Source organism: Bemisia tabaci, chromosome 5, assembly GCF_918797505.1.
Source record: "Bemisia tabaci chromosome 5, PGI_BMITA_v3".
NCBI lineage: Eukaryota > Metazoa > Arthropoda > Insecta > Hemiptera > Aleyrodidae > Bemisia > Bemisia tabaci.
Genome location: NC_092797.1, coordinates 51156872 through 51173461, shown reverse-complemented (window position 1 = coordinate 51173461; position 16590 = coordinate 51156872). Strand labels below are relative to the sequence as shown.

Sequence of the window (16590 nt, the reverse complement as noted above, 5' to 3'; positions counted from 1 at the left end):
AGTTGATCTTCGAACTTCCCGATGTGTGGATGTAGTTAATAAATTGTGTAAAATTTTGAAGTACGTTCACTGGAAAAAAAAGACATTGGATCTAGAGTCCAGACTCTTAGAAACATCGACAAGAAAAAGTACTCTTGATTCAATCAGAATCTAGCTTAAATCAAGAACCAAACCTCTTAATTTAAGCGGATTTCGTTTTGATTCAAGCAAAAATCCGATTGAATCAAGAATATTTTTTTACGTTTACGGCAGATGAAATTCATTCACAGTCAACTTACTTCCTTACAGGAGTGAGGAAAAACTTGCAGCAGATTTAGGGCAAAATTCATGATAGAAATGTCGGATAAGTTACTTACAACTAGTGAACTACGCTGCACAATCTTAGCAGCATTGGAAGTCTTATACGTCCGCTTACCCAAAAATGCAGTAATTTTACATGACGTAATAAGTAAATTGGAAGTAAAGTTTCCGAATGAATTCACCTCCTTAGACTCTTCTAATTAGAGCGATCCTACAATGTGGCGCTTACAATAATATCTCTTTTATTGCCATTTTCTAGCGATAAAGCGCTGAAGAGGTTTACCTCGACCAGTAAGACTTTTCTTACTTTCCTACTTCACTTGTAAGTAAAATCTATTGATTATTACGAGAGAATTGAGATTACCACATTCCTTTTCCTGCCGATTAGTACAACTGTCTTGATCTGAATTTTTGATGAGTCATAACTGGAGTAGATGTTGAGGAGCCCATCTCCAGCTCCATAATCCCCATTGGCTGTGTTCGAAGGTTGGCAGCACTGAGATTTTTCCATTTAAATGTGTGTACAATAATTGATATGTATCAAGGTAGGCTGGCTCACCCACAATCGATTATTTACAATGCATTTCAATGAAGGAAAACAGCCCTGTCAACTTGCGAGGAGATGACCCTGTCAACTGATTTACTTATTTCCTCTTGAACCGAACCTGAGATGAATCCTGTCATTTGTATCCCTTCCGGACATCATTTTGATTCTGTATGATCTGTCAAGGTGGCTCCGGACCTTTGAGCCGAATAAACACAACCACTGGCAAAGCGTGAATGATCGATTTTCGATATTCCCCATTTGAAGCTATAGTAAAGAATCGATTATTAAGGTGTTCGTTGCAAACACCCTGTTTATCGATCCTTTTCCATAGGTTTAGATCAATCGACATATCGTAAGGAACGCCAGGTCACTGAATAGGACATACAGTCCTCCAAGGATCCATCTGTCTGTAATGCACCGCTGACTGACAAATTATTCTGATCGACCTTTTTGCCTTTGTCGAGAGGATTAAATTTTAAACGCGAGGATTGCCTTTGAATATATTCACCCCTTGGCGATTTTAGTTTCCTGTTTTGAATGAACGAACTTAGAGAGTATGAGAAATACAAATCCTTCTAAAATATGATCTCAAATGAATCAACAACCAAATGATCCTTTTACTCGCCGTTCTGACGCTCTTGGAAAATAGAACCCTTAAAAGAAGAATATTTGGCTTTTATGTTGAAAAGGAGTAAATGAAATTGAAATTCTAAAAAAAGATAGAAAAAGAAGTGAAAATACCGCCGTGATGAAATGTAAATGAAAAACTCATTTGTTATGGCCTTTATGATTACTGACTGGGACTGAGGATGACCCTATTCGTGAGTATTAAAATTCATAGACAAATCTATGGACAAAGAAGACAAAAAGCAAATGGAATGATCCTATTGATGGAAACGGGTGTTTGCAATACAAGGGCGATAAGTAATAAACTCACTAACGGCAACAGTTAGTCAGTCAAACATTTCCTCCTTATTCTTTAACAGCCATCCGTTTCAACCAATTGGATCGCTCAACTTTCCTTTTGTCTTCTTCGACTATCGCTATTTCTATCCATTTCAATAATCAATCCACAAACGTTGCGTGATTTTCTCTCGTGTATTTTAAACAGAGAACTAAAGAGCGCTGAAACTTAAAATTCTGAAAGTATATTCTTTGTAATTTCAAGTAAATTTACAGAGAGTTAAAGACATTACAGAGTTTCGTTCTCCAGAAAAAAAAACTATAGAAAATCAGGCAACATTAAATGCATTTAAGCTGATACCGCCTGGATCCACCGATTCTTGAAAGTAGGCAACGATGTTTTTCTCTATTTAAATTGGACTACATTTTGCAATTTGGACCTATAAATTTCGGCCCGATTTAAAAACAACGTATGTGCCATTAGTTTCCCTATGCACACAAGTGTTTTTTTTTCAGATGAGCCAGAATTTAAAGGTCCAAATTGCAAAATGCAGTCCAATAAATTCATGTGAAACAATCGGTTCTTGACGCACGGAAAAAAATTGTTAGAGGTTATCCCCTAAAATTGTTGTACTACCCCCAATTTGTTGGATGATATTGGCATTTCAAAATTAATTGGGGTTTGATTAGCAACATTTTTGGTTAATACTCCAAAATTCATTGGGAAACTATCACCACTCATTAGAAATGCCCATATCATCCAGCAACCGCTACTTCTTTTTTCCATGTGTTCTCGCCTGAAATCGGTATTTTTAATTGATTCAAGGGAGAAAAAAAAGTATTGCCAAATTCTAGAATCACCACTACACACTGGAAAAGAACACATTGGATCTAGAGTGCAGACTCTTGAAAACATTGAAAAGAAAAAATACTCTTGATTCAATCGGATTTTTGCTTGAATCAAAAGGAAATCCGCTTACATTAAGAGGCTTGGTTCTTGATTTAAGCTAGATTCTGATTGAATCAAGAGTACTTTTTCTTGTCCATGTTTTTAGGAGTTTGGACTCTAGATCCAATGTGTTTTTTTTTCCAGTGCATCCATTCAATCACATGATAAGAACCTGAATCGCAATATCCAGACCCTGATTTCCGGGCAGGGAAGGTTGATGGATGAAGTCCCAGGTGACAAGTGCTCGTCATCCAGGCTGACGTCAGCGCGGGGGAGACGGGCGGTGGTGACCAAGGTGACGGGTTCAATAAAATGTGAGGTCGAGCGCGCATTTCGCACATCGCACGGCGGTCGGCCGGGCCAAAGGTTGGGTCGTTCATACCTCAATGGCAGCTTTGAACTTAGGTCTCCGGTCCAAGTGCCTTGATGAAAACTCAATAAATCGATCATGACTCCAGCCGATCCTCGATTTACGATCCTTCCGGCTTCCGCGCCAAGAGAAGCCGCTGTTCCGTTCGGGATACACGGCGCATACGTCGTTTCTGCGCGCGGGGATTCTCTTTGTTGTTGCGAGGCCTTGTCACCCGCAATACACTTGGCTCGAGAAAAATGACCGCTCTGTCCAAATCCTCTTGATTATGCGGCTCGAAAAGTCGCGGCTTTGCCAAATGCCGACGAGCCCCTTGATTTTGCGAATAAATCAATCGGGATCAATCTTCTCTTGTCGTCAAGTTGGCAGCTCTCCAAAGTAAATTGTGGTCAAAATGCTTGGGGTTCGATACTCAACACGTGTCGAAATGCCGGTTTGAAGTGGAATTTCATCTCAGGAAGTAAAAGGACCGATGTTATCAGCTCCAATTTTTTTGCCATATTACGTTGTCATGTGAAGTGAAGAGTCTCGAGAAACTATACGTTGATGGTAAAATAGGAAAAATGTTGAATTCGATGAATGTGATCATTTTTTTCTTCCTTTTTTTTCTTTTTTTCTTTGGAAAAAGAGCATATAATTCTGTAATTGAATCACAATTTTCCGCTGTCTGAAACGTGGGTCTGTAAAATATTGTTATTTTAATGCTAAATATGAAGTTAGCATAATCGGTTTTATCTTATAAATGTGGAATTCTTCGAATAGTAATTGGTAACTATGATAGTTTCTTCGTGAAAAATCTGCTGTATGCATTTTCTCAAAAATTTTACAAATAATTTTCGGACAAGGTTGCGCAAGTCAGGCAAAATTTGCAAAATTTTCAACACATCTAACTATTTTGAAGCCTTAAATTACCTCACACACACAAAGGACACGGACGCGCGGACGAAGGCACGTAACTCCATTCCAAGGTTGCTAAATTGAGTCAAACAATACAATTTTTTACAAGAATGTACCTACGCAATTTTGCCCAAAATTTTTCTGATTTTGGTATGAGAATAGAAGAATAATCAGTAAATTTTTCAGTTAGAAATGCCAAATATCCTCTTTATTAAAATTTAATTTGCGAGGAGAAATTTGGCAATACTGAAATTTAATTACGTTATTTCGTGAGCATAACGACGACATGTGCTGGTTGCACGCTCAAATTTCCATCAATTTCCGATCAAGTGATGACTGGTGCGCACCATCTACCATCTTTCTGCGGTCTGCAAAAATTTGATGGTAGATGATGGAGCTGTGGGGCTCATCCTTCATCTGATTTCCACACAACCGTGCTCATTTCATGCTTATTTCAATCAACACGCTGTTTTAATTAACTTTACTCATCAATCTAGATAACTCTCGACCGCCATCTTGGTCATCATTTTGATCGGAATTTGACGGAAATTTGAGCGTGTAACCAGGTCATTGCGTCTAAAGAAGAAGTCTTAAGTAATTAATATTTTTTGTAAATCTTAATTTTCTGCACTTTCTGACATAGTAGAAATGGTAAATGAAAGATATTTCTGTAAATCTATGCCTAAGTCTCGACTTGATAGCGGATATGAACGATACAACTTTATTTTTAGCTTGTCTATCGCAATTTTATGAGCGTAAATAATCGCGATACGCACGGTCGATACCCTAAGGAACTCGCATCGAAGACCGAGCAAGCTTCGAAATGCGAGCATTGACGCGGTTTTCACCGTGTGCGTAGAGAGATCATAGCTCCGAGACAGTAAAAAAACCGCAGAACCGCAGACAGACGTTGTAACTTGTAATGCGGTGATCAGCGATCAGCAAGCTTCAACAGTAATGACGCTTCGCACAAGCAAAAGCAACGCAATTTCAATAATTCCGCGAAGTGAGAAACAGTTTGTATCTTCGTCATTAATTAAATTGCTGAGGCGCGACAAACTGGTTCATCCCGGCGTCGATGACGAATCTATCGATCGATAAACGAAAATAGATTGAACATTTAATTTACTGAGATTAATAACAATTCAATATCGATGAAAAGTAATCGCTATCATTTCATTTGACTGTAAGTGCGTATTTATCAGTTGCGTTCCCGAAATACATGCGGAAAGTGAGTTATATGTGTTCATTTCTTTTCCGCTTCTTTCATGAACGAAGCAGCACACAAAAATGGGTATTCAACGCAAATAAGACAAAATAAACGACAAAAATGGGTAGACCCTTCTGTCCCAAATCTGTTACCATCAAAACAATATGTATGTGATAGATCTCATTTAAATTAATGCTTTTTGATCCGAACACATAAATAGAGTAACTCGAAAACATTTTTTTGAAGACTAAGTTGCTGTGTAAATGGGCAAAATATGATTCTCAATTGAATAACTTTGAGTGAATTCATGTTAATTTATTTTTCCCCCAAATTTAAACCATCATTTAAAAAAAATGCAGAATACTGAGGAGGACGGCGGCGATTCGCTCTGATCTTGAAAATATTATTTTTGGCTAATTTCTTTATACCTCTTCAGATGTTGCCTAAACATCATTATTTAGTGGTTATTTTTCTCAAGTTCATCAAAAAGTGCCCTTAAGCCTTTATGATCACATGTATGACGCTCATGCACAGAGCACTAATAGTTGTGTCGATGCGTTGTCTTTTGTGTCGCTTAAATCAGCGAGTCAGTCTCACGCTGCTGTGGACCAGGAATGCTGGAACGCCTTCATTTTTTGAGTAAGCGACACGCTCATCCATAGAGCACGAATAGTTGCGTTAAGACGCCGTCTTGGGTGTCGCAGTTGCGTCGCTGCGGGGATTACGGACCGGGAAAGCTGGAGCACCTTCCATTCTTGATGACATGTGAGTCATCAGAACACCTTACTGGATTTTTTTTTTATGACGGCTTAGGTGCGATCGGAATCTCCCAAAAATAATGAATCAAACAAGTTTAAACGTTTGCAATTTTTCATCTTGGAATTCTTCTCCATCCGTTCCAGAACGAAAATATACTTGTATGAAAATTGTTCCAGGTAGATATATTAGACGAGTCTTTCCCGACTAAATTCGTCATCGGGTTTCCTTATATTGAAAAGCGAAACTTTAAAAACTTTGGACACGATTTTCTCAAAACTTCAAAACTCGAGACCCCCTGTTTGTACATCGTAACCTTCCGGCCGAAGTATCACAAGCGCCATGCGACGTTTCATAATTTTCACCGCCATTTTATTTTTTTACAGAGAAATCTTTCAACGAAGCTGTCCGAAAATTTCACTGAATTTTCCTCGTGTACGTATGTAAAAGCCGCTTTTACGGCGCACTAGGGCACTCTGCGACGCCTACCCGCCACAGGAATCTGTCATAGTAGAGATCCTCCGGAAGCTGGCATCTCTCCATCTCTTCACGGATACACGGATTTTCCTTGTGCTACCGATTAAATTCAGTGAATTTTCAAACAGATTCAACCAACAATTTCTCTGTAAAAATATAAAATAGCGGCGGAAATTTTGAAAAGTCGCATAGCGCTTGAGATATTTTGGCCGGAAAGTGACGAAATATCGATGGCAAAAATGCGAAATAAAAAATCTCCATCACCACGTTTCAAAATTTCCGCTCCTAATTATTATTTCGAAGAAAAACAAGCCAACTATATGGCTTGAAATTCTTACAGCATACTCTGCTAATCCAGATAAAAAATCACGGAGGTTTTCATGAAATTACAACGACTAGTTTGCCAAGGAAAAAATAGAGCACGAAAGGAAGTCTGCAACGTCGCAAACGGAGATACGAAGTTTCGCACTTTGGCCATCAATTTACGGCTTGGAACATATGCTTAAAATACAAAGGAAAAAATAAATTTTCCAAGTTTTTCAAGGAAAAAATACATTACGAAAGGAAGTGTGCAACGTCGCAAACGGAGATACGAAGTTTCGAACTTTGGCCGTCAATATACGGCTTCGTATATATGCTTCAAATACAAAGCCCCTCTTCCGAGAGCAAGAGTGAATGAGGATGGAATGGGAACCTCCGCACGTGAGATTATGATCGCCTTTGACGTTAGGATTAACGTATAGGACAAGGTGCTTGCAATGGCATTTGTTTGGAGACCCCGGAGCCCTGCGCGGAATGAGAATGAGTTGGGGCTGGGGCAGCGCATCTCCCGGCGAGAGAAAGCGCTGTGACGTCATCATCATCAAAGGACGCTTCTGATATCACGCAACGGCCACTGCTCGCATGTTACACTCATTCTCCGGTATGACCATCTTTCGGCCAGTGCAGTTTGTTTTCTTATCCTCGCTTTCAAGTCTCCGAACTGTACACTTTAGGGCCTTGTTCACAGTCGTTTCGGACCTCTTACCTAAATGTAATCCTCGTGATTTGAGGGGGCCCTAAGGTTAAAGGAGCGACCATGAATGAGAGGAACTTAAAGGAAAGTGGAAACTCATATGGAGACTTGAACGCGAGGGTATAAAAACGTTAAGTTTCCACGACCAATACCCATAATCCTTGATACTTGAGAGGCCCTAATTTCTTGAGGAAGTCACCAAGATGCATTGTCTGATTTAAACGGAAGGATAAGAAAACAAGATGCGGTGGCCGAAGGCATTAAGGCCTTTACAAGCAATAAAATCCTTGAGACTTAAGAGGTTTTAATTTTTTGAGAGTGTAACTGTAGATCAGACCCTACAATGTATTGCCCGTGGACTTAAACGCAAGAGTAAGAGAACAACCTAAAATGGATGAAGGATCTAATGAATCCTCGACCAATTCAATCCTTGAGACTTGGGAGGCCCCAAGGTTTGAAGGGTATAACCATAAATAAGAGATGCATGTAAATGCATGGTGTGAGGGTGTAAACGCAAATGTAAGCAAACAACCAAAAATGGATGAGGCCGTTAAAGCCTCCTTGACCAATGCAATCCTTGAGACTTGAGAGGCAATAATGTTGAGAATGTACCAATGACTGAGACCCTTAATTGCATGGTTTAGCGACTTAAACGCAAGTTTAAGAAAACAACCTAAAAGCCAAAATACGATCATGTTGCAGAAGGACTGTAGCAAGTGACCAGTAATGGCCGTTGCGTTTTCATAGTCGTTACTTATACTTCTTCTTAACCTGTCTAATTCTAATGACTTGAGGAAGCTTTAAAGTTTAAGGAGTGACTATGAATAAGGCCTTAATCATGTCTCACAATCACGGGAAATCTTTGCTCTTATTTTATTTAATTAGAGGAGAACAACCAAAGCTTTTTCTTGAAATGCTCAAGAAATATTCGTCCTTCAGAAAGAGAAATTCGGGGAAGTTTTAAGGAATGACCGATTTAGCAAATAAAGTTTTATGCTAAATCTGCGACGTCGTAAACCAAGATTTGCAAGTTTCACCGTCGAGGTTTTCAATGACAGTGTTTTTTTTTTCTTTAAAAAATTACTGATTTATACGAAAATATACGATCAAGGCACAAGTCACAGCAAATGCACGTTTAGGTATGAATTTTAGATGTTTCGAGAGGCGGATCCAACAAATTGGCAACACCGGATTTTCTCCATTTAAAGCTATGCTAAGTAATCGATTCTTGTCTGAGCACCTGCCCCCCCCCCCCCAAGAATCGATACATTTCCATGGGTTCAAATGGAGGAAAGGCAATGTTGCCACTTTGTCGGATCCGCCGATGGATTTTTCTGACACGCTCAATGTTATTTTCTCGCGATGATTTCTGATTCAGTCTACTTTGTTGTCAGTCTTTGGGTTGCTACATCTCCCATGCTCAATAGACCAATCTCAGGCACGGAACCGCAAGTAGCACTCACAGCAGATCAAATATTCAAAACCAAGCGTTCAGAAGTATGAATCTGAGTTCCACTTTTAATTTTGCGGTTTTTCGGTGAGATTGACTCCCCTCTCTTACGCGGACGCGCAAGTGGCTTTAGTCATGCCTCCACCAAAGACGGATTCGTGGCGAAATCAACCAGCTATTACTCTCTTGAAGAGTTGCGGTTTTTAGGATACCTTCGTTTAATTACTATTGTTACGCTGCAGCAGAGCAGTGTCTCTCTCTGAGCTTTGAGCTATTACTTAAACTTTGCAGGCTGGCTTCATAAATTGAAAGAAAAAAGTTACATCACCCAAACACCATGGTTTGTCTCGTCACTCTCGAGGAACATCAAAATATATGAATAATGTATTCATTTCGTCACCTTCCAGGCAAAGTATCACAAGCGCCATGCGACGTTTAAAAATTTCCGCCGCCATTTTATTTTTTTACTGAGAAATTGTTGGTTGAATCTGTTCGAAAATTTCACTAAATTTTATCGGCAGCACAAAGAAAATTCGGTGTAATTTTCGGACAGCTTCGTTGAACAATTTCTCTGTAAAAAAATATAATGGCGGCGGAAATTTTTAAACGTTGCATGGCGCTTGTGATACTTTGCCTGGAAGGTGACGATTTATTGTTATCTCTGAAGAAGAAGAAGAAGAAGAAGAAGAGGAGAAAAGGGAAGAATAAAAGACAATGATAATGAAGGAAGAAATGAGAAAGAATAGGAGAAAGGAAAAAGGACAGATTTTTTTTGTCTGGTCCGAACAGTGGCGATTTTGCAGGTTAGCAACACTGTTTTTCTCCATTTAAATCCATTAAAAATATCGATTTTATATGAGGCAAGGTATCTCACCAAGAATCAATTGTTTTATATACATTCGAATGGAGGAAAGAAAGTGTTGCCAACTTTAAGGAATCGCCACTGGGTCTGAGTGGAAACACTTTAGTCGGTCGGACTGGGGTGAAATATTTTAGCCCCACATCCCCCTTGAAAATGAGGAAGGAAAGCTGTTCACAGCTGCCTTAATAAGAAAAAACGCCGTAAGAGCATTCTAATGTTGCAAAAACAATTTCAGAGAGTATTTATTTTCAAAGAAAGTTATTAATATTTTTTCTTGAAATTTTCCAATACTATGGATTAAATCACAAGAAACACCCCCTGAAAAATCAGAGAAACATGTTTAAAAATGTTCCAAAAAATTCGTATTCGTCAAAGGAAATGTAGCATCGTCTGAACGCTCATACGGCGTTTTTGCTTAGCACGACAGTGTGAGAAGGAGTGAGATGTGAGAATCAAAAACACCAAGAGGGACTGTTTGAGAGCAGAGGGACACATCCAAGCCAGAGAAAACTAGTTACCCGTCAGGCTAATTATCGTGTACATTCGGCACGGTAAAAGGATTTTACGGAGTGCTCACTTCCGGACGCGGACTGACACTGATTTTTGTAATCTTGGATCAATGCTGCGCAAGGATCGGGGGGGGGGGGGGGCTCCAAGCTCGGATAGAGCCTCGCTGTTGTAAAATGAATCCCCCCCCCCTTCTGGCAATGTAGCCAGATCGACCTCACAATTCTAGAGGAAAAACTAGTCATGACATGAAAACACAACTCTCATAAAATGAGACAACAATGAAATAATTGACAAGGTGAAACTTACATTTCTATTGGTATATCTGACAAAGGCAGACCTATGGTTCGTGATGGTCCATGTTTTTTTCAAAACGCGAACGCATGCTACGTATGTATTGCTGTCTGAGATTGGGCACCTCTTTATTCAACTGAAAAAAAAAAATTATCGTGAAAATAATATACAAATCCATAGAAAAGTTTGCCAAAAAAGTCAAAAGAAGTTGAGATTTTTAAATCCTTCCTCCGTGACAAACAGCATGCTCACTCCTGTGGAAACATCTGATGACGCATATCAGGAGTTGAATTTCTATTCTTAAGTTATTATTGCAAAGTTCACGATTCATATGCCGTGCTAATTTTGTGAAAATCTGAATGATTATAGGAGGAAAAACCTACCTGCTTAGGGAATGGATGGACTTTAAGTTTGGAACTCGGAAGTTGGTCCAAAGCAGATCGTCTGCCCAAGAGCTACCATAAACGGATAATTTTTTTTTTCGACTGTATAACTTGACCTGCAGCAGGTAGAGGGTTTATTTCAAAAGAATTGCGTTGTGTATATTGCTCCTGGAAAGTGCACGGAAAAAATTAAATGTTGATTTAGCATTCATACTGGTCAAAAGATGTCCGACAAGTTTCAAATGCTGATTTTACAATACAAAAATGCTAACATAACATTTTAATTTGTACGTTTTGCAGTGGGCGTAGTTACGTTAGCATTTGTTAAAATGTAAAATCAGCATTTGAAACTTGTCGGACATCTTTTTAACAGCAGTATAAATGCTGATTCAACATTTAATTTCTTTCCGTGTGCATTCCGCAAAAGAGATCTAAATGCAGGGCCTTAAAAACCTCTATCTGCCGCTGACTTTCGATGGAATTTTGAGTAGTCATTTTTTTACTTTTCAAGTGCTCCCCCCGTTTCTCGTTGCCCCTCTGACGTAAGGACATACCTGAATTTCCGCATGAACCCCTGAAAGCATGGATTCAAATGTAAAACAGGGCTCACGTAGAAATTGAGATACGCCTTTGCGTCAGGAGGAACGACTACGTTATTCGATATTCGATACATTTGATTACATTGATTTACATTTCCACGCAGAGTAAATGGGCTGTTTCGATATCGATAACTTCCTCGCGCTTCTTAAAAGGGCGGCACAATTCAATGGCGATGTATCGAATGACGTGGCCACTAAATCAATCCATTCAGAGCCCTTAATTTTATAGAAAATATATGCCTTCTCTTGAGCCATGTTGGCAACATCGCAACACTACGAGGTTCACGTTTTACAATGCGAGTTCTGGGATTCTCGAGAAGTATGTGCGTGTGTCGATGATTTAAAAAGTGAAACTGATTCCACTCACATTAAATGAGAGCCATGTCTCGACGCGGTCTTCTTCAAAATCGGATACCCTCTTCACACCGATCCCAACAATTTGTTAACGCACACGGTATTTACTGCTGATCATTCAAATGCGTAGATTGATTTAGTGAGATACGACGTCCCAGTTTACTTGGCTAGATGTTCAGTGATCCTCTACAATACTGGATGACTTCTTGATTTTCCGGCGAATATTACGTCGCTCTTCTGACGTGAAGACGTATCTCAGTTCTCACATGACCCCCGAAGAGCATAGAGTTATACGGAGAGCAGGGCTCACGTCGGAATCGAGATACGCCCTCGCGTCAGAGGAGCGACGATTTGTGATAATTTAATGGGCTAACATAGACAGAGGACAATTTGAAGGTTCCTAAAACGTATCATAGAAATCTTCTGCACAGCGCTGTAAAGTACTTAAGTTTCAAAAAATTCCGATTCAGCAACGATTAAAATTTATTGGATTAACTAAATCTGAATACCCTGGTGAAAATTGGCGATAGGAGCTGCGTTTCTAAACACCATAGGAGTTCTTATAGCCGACTAAAGATGGCTGTTGAAAATCATACAGCTGACTGTAGAAAGCGGAGCAAATCATACAGCCGGGCTATACGAAGCTGTAAAAAAGTATACAGTCGGTCGGGATATAGTTCCTATCGCCGGGCTTTACACTTTATCGCCATTGGCTATAGGAAGTTATAAGAAATTGTGTAGAAGTTCGTGTGCTTTGGAAATCATTAAGTTTGATACGGAAGTACCTTAATATTTACAAAGCACACATTATATTTTCCTTTAAAACATATTTTTTTTTTCATCAATTAAAATGGGAATAGTCCATACAGAGTGTGCAAACATTTCAAAGTCATGAGTTGAAAAACGCTGACTCCGCGAGATTAAATATTAGAGCCTAACACAAAGCGGAGCGGCGACGCACTGGCGCCTACAAACCTATCAGGGATACTTCACGCATTACGCAATGCGTGAAGTATCCCTGTTAGGTTCGTAGGCGCCAATGCGTGTTTCGCGAACTCTGCCCGCCCGCCTCGCCGCAGCCAGCGTGCCACGGCGTCTGAAGCAACTATTTCACACCAGAGGTATTTCACAGTATCATAAGAAATTGAAGGTGCTCCAACATCTTAAGAATGACAAGCATCCTTCAAAAGTACGGAGCTTTCCTCCCAAAATAAATCAAGATACTACGGCACAAAAAGAGAGCGGTGGTCCAAAAACTAACTAAGTCTAGGTATCCGTAATTAGTAACGTTTAGCATAAAATCGTCTGGCTGTTGCTTAATCGCCATCGGCTACAAAAGGCTATAAGAAATTGTACAGCCGGCTACGGAAGCTATTGGAAATCTTACAGCCGGCTTTAGGTCTATAGTATTTTGGAACACACATTCTACTGCCAATTTTTACCAGGGTACGATGATGTCTATTTTCTATCAGTGCATGAAAGATGATTCACTAATCACAAAACCAAGATGCATCAAGGCATACATTACATAATTGTTCCTTTAAAATACTTTAAAGGACACTTAAGAGGCAAGGAGTATTTCCTAAAACCTCAAATTGAACATTGTTGATCGTGAACCTAACTTTAGAACCGACTTTGATTGTTTCTGTGATTCCGTGTATGCCATTACTTTTTATTTTCCTTGCCCTCATTCTCTAATAAAATACCGAAGAATTCTCCAAATTTACTTGGAAACAACTAAATAATCCTCAGGAGTTCTAGAAATGAACATAAATTTTTCTTTCATATTTCAGCCGATTTTTTCGCACACATTCAAAATTTCGATTCGGAAAGTGATACGTTATCCAAGCGGTAGAAGAAAAAATTCCCTGTTTCTGGAACAGATTCTCTGATTTTTCCCTGAAATTTTTCATTCACTTATGAATCCCGGTTTTTCCGGTCCTAGAGACTATGACCCTGAAATAACTAAACTGATCATAAAGAGTCCTCACTGGAAAAAAAGCACATTGTATCTAGAGTCCAGACTCTTAAAAACATCGACAAGAAAAAGTACTCTTGATTACATCAGAATCTAGCTTAAATCAAGAACCAAGCCTCTTAAATTAAGCGGATTTCGTTTTGATTCGAGCAAAAATCCGATTGAATCGAGAGTATTTTTTCTTGTCAATGTTTTAAGAGTCTGAACTGTAGATCCGATGTGTTTTTTTTCCAGTGTTCCAGTGTTCATAATCTCCCTATTGAGGTACTCCACCTAATTCCACTGGAAACAATTTGATACAATCCTACAGTCGGATGTGCAACTGACACGAACGGAAGGTCCAAGATTAGCTTCGTGGCCAAGGTTTCAGACCCCGACGTATCATTAACCAGAGTTCAGATCTGCTGAATTGCACGAGCGAATGCGGCGCGCGTTTAGTTGTACAGGACGTTTGATTTATTTTTCGAACAAATCGGCAACAGAACAGCTGCTCATTTATCAATTCAGCGATCTCTTCAATTAATTAACGTCTTGCGGGTGGATCTTCGCGTCTTTCCTCTACTTCCTTTTGTGCCGGGATTTTCGTTTTGTTGGCGCGTATACGTAGTATACCGCCTTTGCGATCGTTTCGAACCCTGCTCGATACAATAACCGAGTCCCTTAGTTCCTTACCGAAAAGTGACTACCGCGAACTTTTGAGATTTTCCAAAGCGTGTAAAAAGTTTATTTATCCATCAATAATTATGATTTAAAGTTGTTTCTCATTCTGGGGGTCGCTAGTTTATGTGCAGTGAATACCAAGAGTCTACGTTACTTGGTTTTTTTAAAAAAAGCCTAAGAATGCGACGCGCTGATTTAAAATATGCATATATAAGCAGAATCAAGCGAATTGATTCGAGGATGGCTGAGCAGGTCGGCACTCTCGGAATGAGAATCTAACTCCTCCGTTTTGTTCAAAACGTTGCTTTGACAGATCTGTAACCTCGGTTATACTGTTCAAAAGTTGGTACCCGTGCTCTGAAAAACCCAAATAAGCCAAGTTCGTGTAACTATGGTGTCATTGCCTCGACCGGGCTGTGCTGTGTTGCCAATTGTTGGAGGATAGGTTACTTGCCCGGTGGTGGCTACCGCCACTCATGATAGTGCAATCTGTGTAAGTGCAATCTGTGATGAGCCTCGAGACTCATTAGACCATTAGCTAAACGTGGCTCATACAGGAATCCACTTACCCCTCTCTTCCCCACGCTCCTGATCACTGCGTCGGCGTCTCGACGAACAATACGAAAAACAACAGAAAAAGCAACTAAATTTGAGCTCAACTTAAGTAAGCTAAAATTCAATGGTATCTAAATAATATGGAATAATTCTAAGATAAAATTTGTTAAACTCAATTTATGTTTTAATTTTTGCATCTATATATAATACTCACCTTATATATAAATATCAAAGATTAAAATGCAAAAATGATAATAGACAACCATTTTTTCCATTTAGTAAAATATAGTCCATGACCTCTTTTAATCGCATTAAACTTACAAAGACTTGGCTAATGACGGTCGCCAAGCGAGGCCGGGATCCTCAGCCCCTCGCCCAATTACTTACGCTTCATTAACCATTTCACCGTCACGCTAGGATTCGTCCAATTTAAAAAAAAAAATTGTTTCGCGAGTTTTTAGCAATTTTTTCCTTACTTTCCGTTAAAACACGAATTAAAAGAGGTCTCATTCATAAAAATCGGCCAATTAGAAGAGAAGTTACAGTATTCGAAATCCGAAGAAATCAACAAAACTTCTCCAAACAAAAAATAAAATGAAGGGGGAAAAAAGAAATGTATAAATTACAATTTAATATGATTGACCTCAGAATTTGACAAGCAATTCAATTATAAAAAGGAGAAAAAATTGAGTGAAATTACAAAAAATTAGCCTCTTGCAAGGGGCTTTCTTGTATGAGTTTTGACCTGAAGACAAGTAAATCCCGTTATATTATTAAAACGAAATTGACTCCATAGTTTAATGCCTTAGTTTCTTGAATACGATTATTTTAAGCACTCGAAAATTTATACCAGCAATTTTACCCATGGAGTGATTTCCTGAGAGCTGATAATATCACGAATTTCTCATAGAGCCCTTCAAAAATGGCTTGCTTTTTGGGCAGCCGATTCGGCCATCAAACCGGGGTTTAAATGGAAGCTGATAATAACACAAAGCTCTGAGAAAAATTTTGAGATGAGTATAGGAACGGTTTGTAAATTACGAGGAGAGGCGGGCATTCTGTTCAGCATATCGATACATAAGTATTTTCACACGTAGAATTTAATTTTCACGTCAGGGAGTCGACATATTTTGATTTTTTTTATTTTATACGGAAAATTTATGGTTTTTCGGGATTGAAATTACTTACAATTGTTTCATGAAAAATGAATGCACCCAAAATGACTATAGCATTTTGACTTTCACATACGTGCACTCACTAAATTGATTGGTAAATTCAAAGAGTGGGTACATCGACCTGGTATATCAAGTTTCTGCGATTTTTTACGGCAAATCGGTAGATTTTCGGGATGTGGATTGCTTACTTTCAATTCATGAATGAATAAAGCATGGGCATGGTTGAGCTTCTTTGCATGAAAAGACGTTTAAAATAACAAAATCAAGACATATTTAAGACAATGGACCACTAGACAAGGTACGATTTTAGGCATTCTGATACATGTTTCTTGACCAGAATTTCACGTAA

At 39.1% G+C, this 16590-nt stretch overlaps 1 protein-coding gene across 1 annotated transcript in view; it reads right to left on the bottom strand.

Annotated features, from left to right (window-relative positions):
• LOC109030839 (uncharacterized) overlaps nt 1–16590 on the bottom strand; it is a 143610-nt gene that overhangs the window by 27604 nt on the left and 99416 nt on the right. Inside the window, exon 4 of the mRNA XM_072300907.1 lies at nt 10553–10673. The gene's annotated coding sequence lies outside the window, so the exon portion shown is untranslated. The remainder of the gene's footprint in view (nt 1–10552; nt 10674–16590) is intronic.